Raw genomic sequence first — 8,535 nt, 5'->3', positions numbered from 1 at the left:
GGAGCGTACTTTGGGTGCCTACTGGACTTCTTAGGACCATGTATCATTGAAACACCATACCGCCACTGGACTCGAAGCAGCTTTTATTTTGGCGGCTTAACAGCCACTATGTCCCTTTGCATACTGAAGGTTTTTTCAATATTTTTTTCTGAGCAAATCATGAATGAATTATGTATCTTAAACCCTATCCATGGGGAAAAGCACTTCTTTCCCAGAATTAAAATTCTAATTCAAGGAGGAGCGGGCCTAGTCCATATGTAATTGCCACCAAAAAACGCCGCCCGGATACGTTCGGGGCCCTGGAAACCTTCTTCAGCCTTTTTTAGATTTTGCAAGCTTCAAGTTTTGAAATGAGCCAGCTGGCATGGCTTTGAATCAAGATGGTGTTCAGGCAGCAGATTCAGTAGTGATTTCATATGATCGGACCAAGATGCAGCCCAATGCAGAATGCAGCTGGGGAAAGGTAGTGGTTTTTTGCCCCATGCGATAGGTCCTTTATTGGGGCCCGCTCTGCCACAGTAGTTTGGCTGAAAAATACTCTGCAACTTGTGCCTTGGCAATGCAGGGGGTGTTGAATATGTCACAAGGGCAGGCTGTTGATTGTTGTTGCGGTGGTTCCCTCCATGCATCTTCGAATATATCTTCAAATATGATGACCCTGAGGTGTACATATTGCAGGGTTTTCTGGCAAGATGGTGTTTAGTGGGTTAAAGTTTGGAAAATTAATGTGTGTTAGACAAAGCCCTGAACTGCAGGCCACAGGCAGTTATAATCCAAGAATAATAATAATTGCTCCAAGATCTCTCCTAGATCTACAGCAGTCTAATAGGCTTGTCCAAGCCTGCCAATTTGGAATTATGTCCTACAAAAATGGCCCAGAACTTTCTGCAGTGCACAAATTTTGAATGGAAGAGGCTTAGTGTTGCTTGTTAGGTAAGATGACAGCTTGGATAGAAAGGTGGGTTCTCTCCAGGCTGGAAGAATGTTGGGGCCCAAATCCTAAGTAATGTTTTGACTCACAAAACCAAGCTGGAGGAATCTCATCAGTACTGTGATCGGAAAGGCGTGTGTGTTTGTGGCCCCAGATGTGAAGCTGAGCATCTCAGAGAAGAAAATGGCTGCTTGGAAGAATGGAAATTCGTTTGTTAAATGAGAGGTGTTTCCAACCTACGACTGAGGGAGCTTATGGGTCCCAGAAGAGCTTCTGGTAGGTCTCTCTAACTAGGGATGGGAAAACTCCATTTTTGTTGTGTGTCACCAAGTTTCAGTGTGCATTTCTCCTCTGTTCGTCTTGTTTTTTGTCAGTTTGCAGATTATTTCTTTTTTTCCTTTTTCCCTCCTGCCTGCATTAAAATACATATGCATTTGCGCTAACATATGCACTTATTTGCTTTCGTAGTGCACAGTTTTCATACGCTTTTACCTCCTGACTGAAGTGTTTTGTGGAGTTTCCCAGCTGTATACAATTTAGCCCTTGTATTTTTTTAAGTGCTGTAGTGATTTTGTACATATTTTGGGCTTTTGTCTCACAGTAAGAAGTACCAAAAAAGGATAATTTTAGCAAGAATCTCAATGCCACCCATATTATTTTCCATCTCTACTCTAAACGCTTGCAGAGTGACTGTGTGGGTGATAAGAACCTGGACTCTTACTAATTCCTGTAGAACAAAGCCATTGCTTTTGCCTTGGACAATTTGTTTTGATGAGTGTGTAACAATTGGGAAACTGCCCTCATGACAAAATCCGCATAGTTTGTTGGGCTCTCTGCCTGGCCATCTGGATGTTCCCTAGTTGACCATGCCTACCTTTCCCTGCCATCACCTTCAGTAGCCTCTGTTGAAATGCGTTGTGCTGAGGCAGTAAGGGGTTTAAAGCTGAAAACATGCTGGTTTTGTTCATCTCAGTGTTTTGCTCTCCTGGCTCCACAACCACCTGATTGTGCCCCCCCCACCCAAAAAAAACTGTTCTGAAATTTAATGTCGGACTTGGGTTGCGCAAAGGTTCCTTCCTACTCTTGTTTCTAGAAAGTGTTAAAGATACACCTTCCGATAACTTGGCCGTTTTCAGGTCTTTATAAAACAGGAAGGTCTTGTTTTTAGTTCTGTTATTATTTATTTTGAGTACAGTCAGCCATCCCTCTATCCACAATTTAGCAGTCCACAGTGAAAAGATACTATCTTTGTATAGTGTCCTTTCTAGCCATTGTGTTTGCTTGGTAAAACTGATGAATTTAAGTATCTTAATTTGTTGGCAGACCAGTGCCCAGCAATAACAAAGGGATGGCCAGTTTTTGTGCAGCGGCAATGGTCTGTCCATAAGTGTTTCTTAAAATTTCATAATTTTTTTAGTCTGTTAAAAGTTTATAATAATTTCATACATTATATAAGTGAATTAACTTCATTTTTTTTTTTTCTTTTAATAATATTTGTAATAAGTGAAATCTAACCATTAACTATTTTACAATTATGATTTATTGTGATGTTTGTTTGAGTGTTTGTTGATGTTTGATCAGTTGATCGTAATAAATAAAATAAAGTTATATATATATATAGATTTCTCCAATAGCAAACTTGATTTTGCCATTTGCATAAGGGACACCATTTTAGTGTACACCATTGTATAAGTCATTGTAATGTAAACAATACAATACATTTAGTTGAGTTCGTATGGATTTTTGGGTACCCATCGAGGTCCTAGAACTAAACCCCAGCAGATAACAAAATTCATAGTACTGTGAACTTTTATTAGAAGTTGGTACATGCACTAACTTGGGTCGTTTTTTAAAGAGAAGCAATTGTAATAATAAAGAAATACCTCCAAGGATGTAACAGTTTTGCCTGTTGTGGCATCTTTTAGGCATAATTGGGACGGTACAGAAAGAGAAAGTGGCAGTACAGAAGATGGCGGAAAACTTTAAAAGCAGGTGAGTCACCTTCTTTAGGGAGGTTTCCCTTGGATGTTTATAGGAGATCTAAATCTCACATGGGAGGTGTGAAAGCACTCTGGAGGGAATGTTGCGCATAGGTAGTGTTTTAGGACTTCAAATTTGCACAAGCTGATCTGTGCATAGAGATTCAAATTTGGGTTATCAGCCCAGCTGTTGCATTTGATGATTGTTCAAGAGCACTTCTCAGCTTGCTCTTATCACATGAAACACATTTGTAGATTAGTGTGTTCTGAGAAAATATGTTTCACAAGGTGTGTATTTCAATGAACCATAGGGCTGAAAAGACCTCAAGGGCCTTCCAGTCAAACATGCAAGAATGCCAATCCAAGCTGTCTGGAGAAATAGCCATCCAGCCTCTGTTTAAAACCTCCAAAAGAAGGCGATTCCACCACACTCTGGTGCAGCGTATTCCACTTAATTCAATTTAAATGTGGATACTGATATGCGTGCCTCAGTTAACAAATAGATGTGTTTCTGGAAATTACTTATTGTATATAGAAATTTGGTACCTCCGGCAGAATAACATGAAAAGAATGGAACAGTTCCTATACCATAGAAAAGAAGAGCAGATTTTCACCAAAATTTTTTCATCAAACTAACATCGCTACATAAAATGCACCATCTAGATAAGGTAAGCCTTTCCTAAGTAACTAAAATATTTTAAGCCAGGAGCCATGGAGAGCTTCTTCAGAATGTTTCCGGGATTGGGGTTTTTTTTTCCCTACCAGCCTTCCACTTTTTTATGATTTCTATTTACAGATCTAGGAGATTTTAACTTGCTGGAAGTATCTAGTGTCTGCTTTCCCCTTTCCTCGCTCTGTTTTGGCACATGCTCAGTAAGCAAGTATGGAGGCATACACAGCTATTGGGAAGCAAACCAGACTCTCACTCCAAAGCACAGCCTCCATGGAGTTCAGGGAGAGAATCAGAACTCACAAGATGTCAGCTGAGAGGCAGAGGTAGTCCAGTCCAGTCATCCACAGTTCAGTAAGACATCCAGGCAGGCAGTCCAGGGTAGTCCAGAAGAGTAGTCAGGAATCCAAGCAGAGTCCAAGGCAAACAGGCAAATGGTCCATGGGACACAGCACCAGAATTGCTTCAACCAAGAAAGGTTAGTTGTGGCAACAACAATCTGGGACATTTATGTGCCCACCTAAGTTTTGCAGTTGCTCCTTAATTGCAGTATGCTTCGCGATATAAGTTTTCTGAGCACTGTTAATAGTTATTAAGAAATAATGTCTGAGTGTGTTTGGTTTGTTCTGAACTCTATCTCCAACCAGGCATCAGAACTAGAGACAGGAGCATCAACGTAGAACTGAAAAATGCTGAACTCGGCCGGAGAAACCCCCACATCAGGCAGACATCCAAGATCTTAACCAGCAGCTGAGGAGGTGGTTTTTTTCGGCAACGGGAAAAGGTGGTCAGCAAGTGTGCACCGGAGATGGGGAAGAGACAACTCCCAGCTCAAGGAAGAACTGGAGAACTGGTAAAATCCAGGTACTATGAGCACTAATGGAGGCAGTTCGATAGAGCAGTGAAAGTGCCTGTTCTCACCCTGCCACAAGCTAATCTAAATAGGGGGTAGGGACCCATACTGATGGTAAAAGAACTTCCCTCCACTTTGCTACTGTTTTATTTTGTCCTCCTCCTTAGCGAACCTTTGAGTCAACGCTGAAATATGTTTCTCTTACTTCGCCACCCAAGCTTAATACTTATCACACCAGCTATAAAAGAAAAGCGAATTTTTAATAGGATAAAGTTTCTTCGGCAGACTTATCACACATGTTTATTTCTATCGTTGCTGATTTATTTGCATTCCATTTGTTACTGGTAAGTGCATCTTTTCATTGGACATGCAAAACTTGTCAATAGGCTCTCAATGTTCTCTACTCCCTTTTGCAATAGGCCCCTTCCGCTGAAGTCCCGGCTTCTCGGAAATCATGTGGTGGTGAGTGGTTGCGATTCGTGCTCCTCCCCAGCCCTCTCTGCAAGTTTGCAGCTGCCACACCTTTCTGAAGCTGGCTGTTGTGTGTGCACATCACACAGCGCCAGCTTTGGGAGGTATTCTTGTGTGAATGTACACACAGGAGGGAAGCAAGAAATGATCCCATCCAAAGCACCTTCCTGGAAGCAGTGTAGAGACAGAATACACTAGATTGCCAAAGTGCTATCATAGGAAAAGTGTGAGAAGACTGATGTCAACCAGGTAGTGCCATTCTTAAACTAGCACAATTCGGTTGGAACACGCAGGCTGTGGGATAAAGTCCTAATTTTCTGTGATGGCTCGAGCCTCAACGTTGGTCTCATCCTTGGAGACAGAGCTGCTCAGCTCAGGGTTCAAGCCCAGCGCTGGGAGCGGAGAACAATGTTTCCTCAAGGGAGGAAAGGAGAGGTAAAGCAGGTAAGGACAGATTGGGCAAGCCCATTCAAGAGGAGGCGCTTCCTAAGGAACACCCACCTAGAACTTGCTGTGAGGCATTTCTGAGAAAGCGTTGGGAGTTAAAAAATAGCAACAATAGAATCATAATATAAGTAGAAATTTTTAAATTCAGAAATTCCCAGCAGCAGTAAGGCATTGCACACCTAAGGCGGTTTTTCTTTCCATAGTTACCCCAGATGCCCAGATCTCTCCGACTCAAAAGGAGCCAAGGTCAAGGGAAAATGAGAAGCTACTGAAGAGGATGAAGCGCTCAATGAAGAGCTGAACAGATGTGTGGAGAAGGTGAGGGCCCAGTCCATGCACCAGATGGCTGTATATGAGTGTTGGTCTGTGGATGGCCTGACGAGATCCACAAGTGCCAGGCTGATAGGCTATGAGTGTCCCTGCCTGGGGCTTCTTTCTTTTGCTGCGTGGTAGTCTAAGCGGCAGGCGGAGAACCGAGTCCTCCGTTGAATCAGGAGAAGACTCTCGTGGAGCAACCAGAATAAGTCGCTGAAAACACCAAATTGCAACACACAGAGAAGGTGTGCGGATGGCTTTCAGTGTGAGGTTTCTAGCACCAGGTGGCTCCAAACTTGGTGGTCCTCCGGGAGTTGTTGGACTTTAGTTCCTAGAACATCCTGACTGTGGCCAAGCGTGCGGGGGCCTTCTGGGAACGTGAAGTCCAGAACACCTGGAGGACCAAAGTCAGGAATCCCGTGCTTCAGGATAGGGGGTATCTCCTGTATTAAGATAATTCAGAAGATACTGAGAAGTGGAGTATTTCCTAGCAAGAAGTACTTGCCATTTTCGTGTCACGAAGTGCATTTGATTCTCTAAGACCCTATTTTGTGTGTATTTCTTGACACACACACACACTTCCTAGGAAAAAAGAGCTTTGTTTCTGTTTCTTGGACGGTAAATTGCCAAGTGAAGAGAAAACTTGGTGTGCCTGGAGTGAAATCAGCCCAGGATGTTTGGTCCGGCAATAAAACTATTCATCTTAAAGGGCCACAGGGGTGCTTCTTTTTCCCACACTTCTTCAAGCAGCTCACAGGGGTTGTCCCATTTTTCATACAATAATCTGGCTGAGCAGGTCAGATTGAGGAGACGCGTGTTAACCTAAGAATGCCAGGGTAGCTGAGCAGGACCGGAAGATGGGCCTCTTCCATCCAGAAATATTTGTCACTGCAGGCTTTCTCATCAAGCTGTATAGTTGAGAGTTGCTTTAAAATTACAGCAGATATCGGGATGGGAAGAAATGGATGCTCATATATAGGCTGATCAGAGTGGCACAGCACTAAATATGCTTGGATCAATGAGGCACAAGTTTCTATCCCTGTTCGCCATGAACGCTGGGTCTCTCAAACCACTGTTAAAAGAGCACTATTGAAGCAACACGCAAATCTGTAGCCCCTTCAGATTATTTGGCTTGCAGTCCCATCCACCCTGCACAATGCGGGTAATAGTAGGGATTTGGGGGAACTGTAGCCCAAACATCTGGACACAGCAAAGTCTCCACAACCCAGCTCTACAGCTGAAGGTCACTTTGGCATCCCATTTACTGTATTGTAACAATTTATCTCCAGTTTACTAAAAAGCAAATGGTCTTAGTTCTGACCTTTCTGAACGGGTGTAGGACCTTCCTATGTCAAATGAGAATGGATAATCATAATGCCTGCGTGACTTTACAACTCTGCAGAGAGGAGAAGAACCCATGTTCTAGGAGCAGGCATGATGGAGGGTGGAGAGGTTCTCTTTAAAAAGTTTTGCCCATATAGCATCCATTTAGATTTCTACACTTGTTAGGATGGCCCTCTTAGTAGCTGCATCCAGTTCTGGGTGCATGGCTCCCAGTCGGGCAGTGAGAGGGGAAGGAGAAACTACACATCCTGCATTTCTTCGGTTTTGAAATCTGTTAAATGCCATGCATCATTGGAGTTATCTCTTTCCTTCTTTCTGGGTTGTTTAATGATACAGAGTTTTGAAGATGCCAGTGCAGAAGTGTCAATCATCAAATGTCTTGGCTCCGGTCAGAGACCTCAGGTTGGTCCCAGCCAGGAGAAAGAAGCTCTGGAACAGGAGGTGATGTCGTTACACAAGCACTACAGACAGCCAATGATAAGGTAGGTCTGGAATGGTTTGAGGTCATGGGAAGAAAAGGGACAAAGATGGGTGGGAAAGAGTGCGGGTTTACCTATAGCAACACCTCCTCAAGGTGTCTCTTCATACGCTCTGTTGTCTGTTTCGGTAATTGTTTGTATTGCCAGATTTGTGCTCTTTTGACCAAGCTTAGAAGTTGTATTGTGGGGCTGGGAGCGGCCGCAGAATCTCCCACGTCACATGGTCAGTGAGAGTCATAGTCCGAAAAAGTGAAATTTCCAATCTCTGCTTGATTTTGGAGGATCCAGGGTGGGAGAGAGAGGAAAAAACAGCTTATGAAGCTGGGTATGCCTTGGTCAGGGGAAGAGTAGGTTTAGGGTGACATGGTTGGCATGTTCAAATATTGAAGGGATGCCATATGGAAGAAGGAACAGATTGCTTTCTCTTCTGGTTTTTGCAGAGACTAGGACACAGAAAATGGATTCAAACTACAGGAAAAGAGATTCCAATCCAACCCGTTGGACACAATCAAAGCATCCCTGACAGATGGCTATCCAGCCTCTGTTTTAAAAAACCTCCAAGAAAGAGACTCCACTGGTACTGTGAGGAAGCATATTCGTACGTTGAACAGCTTTCAGGCATTGCAACCATGTCACCCCCAAATCTTCCTTTCCCAGGCTAACATACCCAGCTCCCTAAGCGTGCTCCTCATAGGGTTGTGGTGGTTTCCAGAACGTTTCACCATTTTAGTGGCCCTTTTCTGGACACACTCCAGCTTGTCCACATCCTTCTTGAATTGTGGATGCCCAGACTGGACTCACTTTTTCCAGGTGTTTGTCTGATCAAGTGCAGACCATTGGTGTGCCTACAGAGTTCTCTGACCCTGACCAATGCATCACTTTCTGTCTTCAGAATCGGGTTCTAGAGGTAGCCATGCACTCATCAGGGCTGCAGAACCGCAGAAGAAGCTCGTGTTGGGACGAACTGGACAGCTGGTCAAGGAGGAGCAGCAGCTGTTGAGGCAGGAGAATGGAAGAGACTCACGCGGGAGGTCCAGATGCCAAGG

General features: G+C 43.7%; 1 protein-coding gene across 7 annotated transcripts in view; it reads right to left on the bottom strand.

Moving 5' to 3' along the window:
- NIN (ninein) overlaps window positions 1–8,535 on the bottom strand; it is a 144,722-nt gene that overhangs the window by 31,741 nt on the left and 104,446 nt on the right. The gene's annotated exons all lie outside the window — the stretch shown is intronic.

Source organism: Sceloporus undulatus, chromosome 1 (genome assembly GCF_019175285.1).
Source record: "Sceloporus undulatus isolate JIND9_A2432 ecotype Alabama chromosome 1, SceUnd_v1.1, whole genome shotgun sequence".
In the NCBI taxonomy this organism is placed as follows: domain Eukaryota; kingdom Metazoa; phylum Chordata; class Lepidosauria; order Squamata; family Phrynosomatidae; genus Sceloporus; species Sceloporus undulatus.
This window is presented reverse-complemented; position numbering and strand designations above follow the sequence as displayed.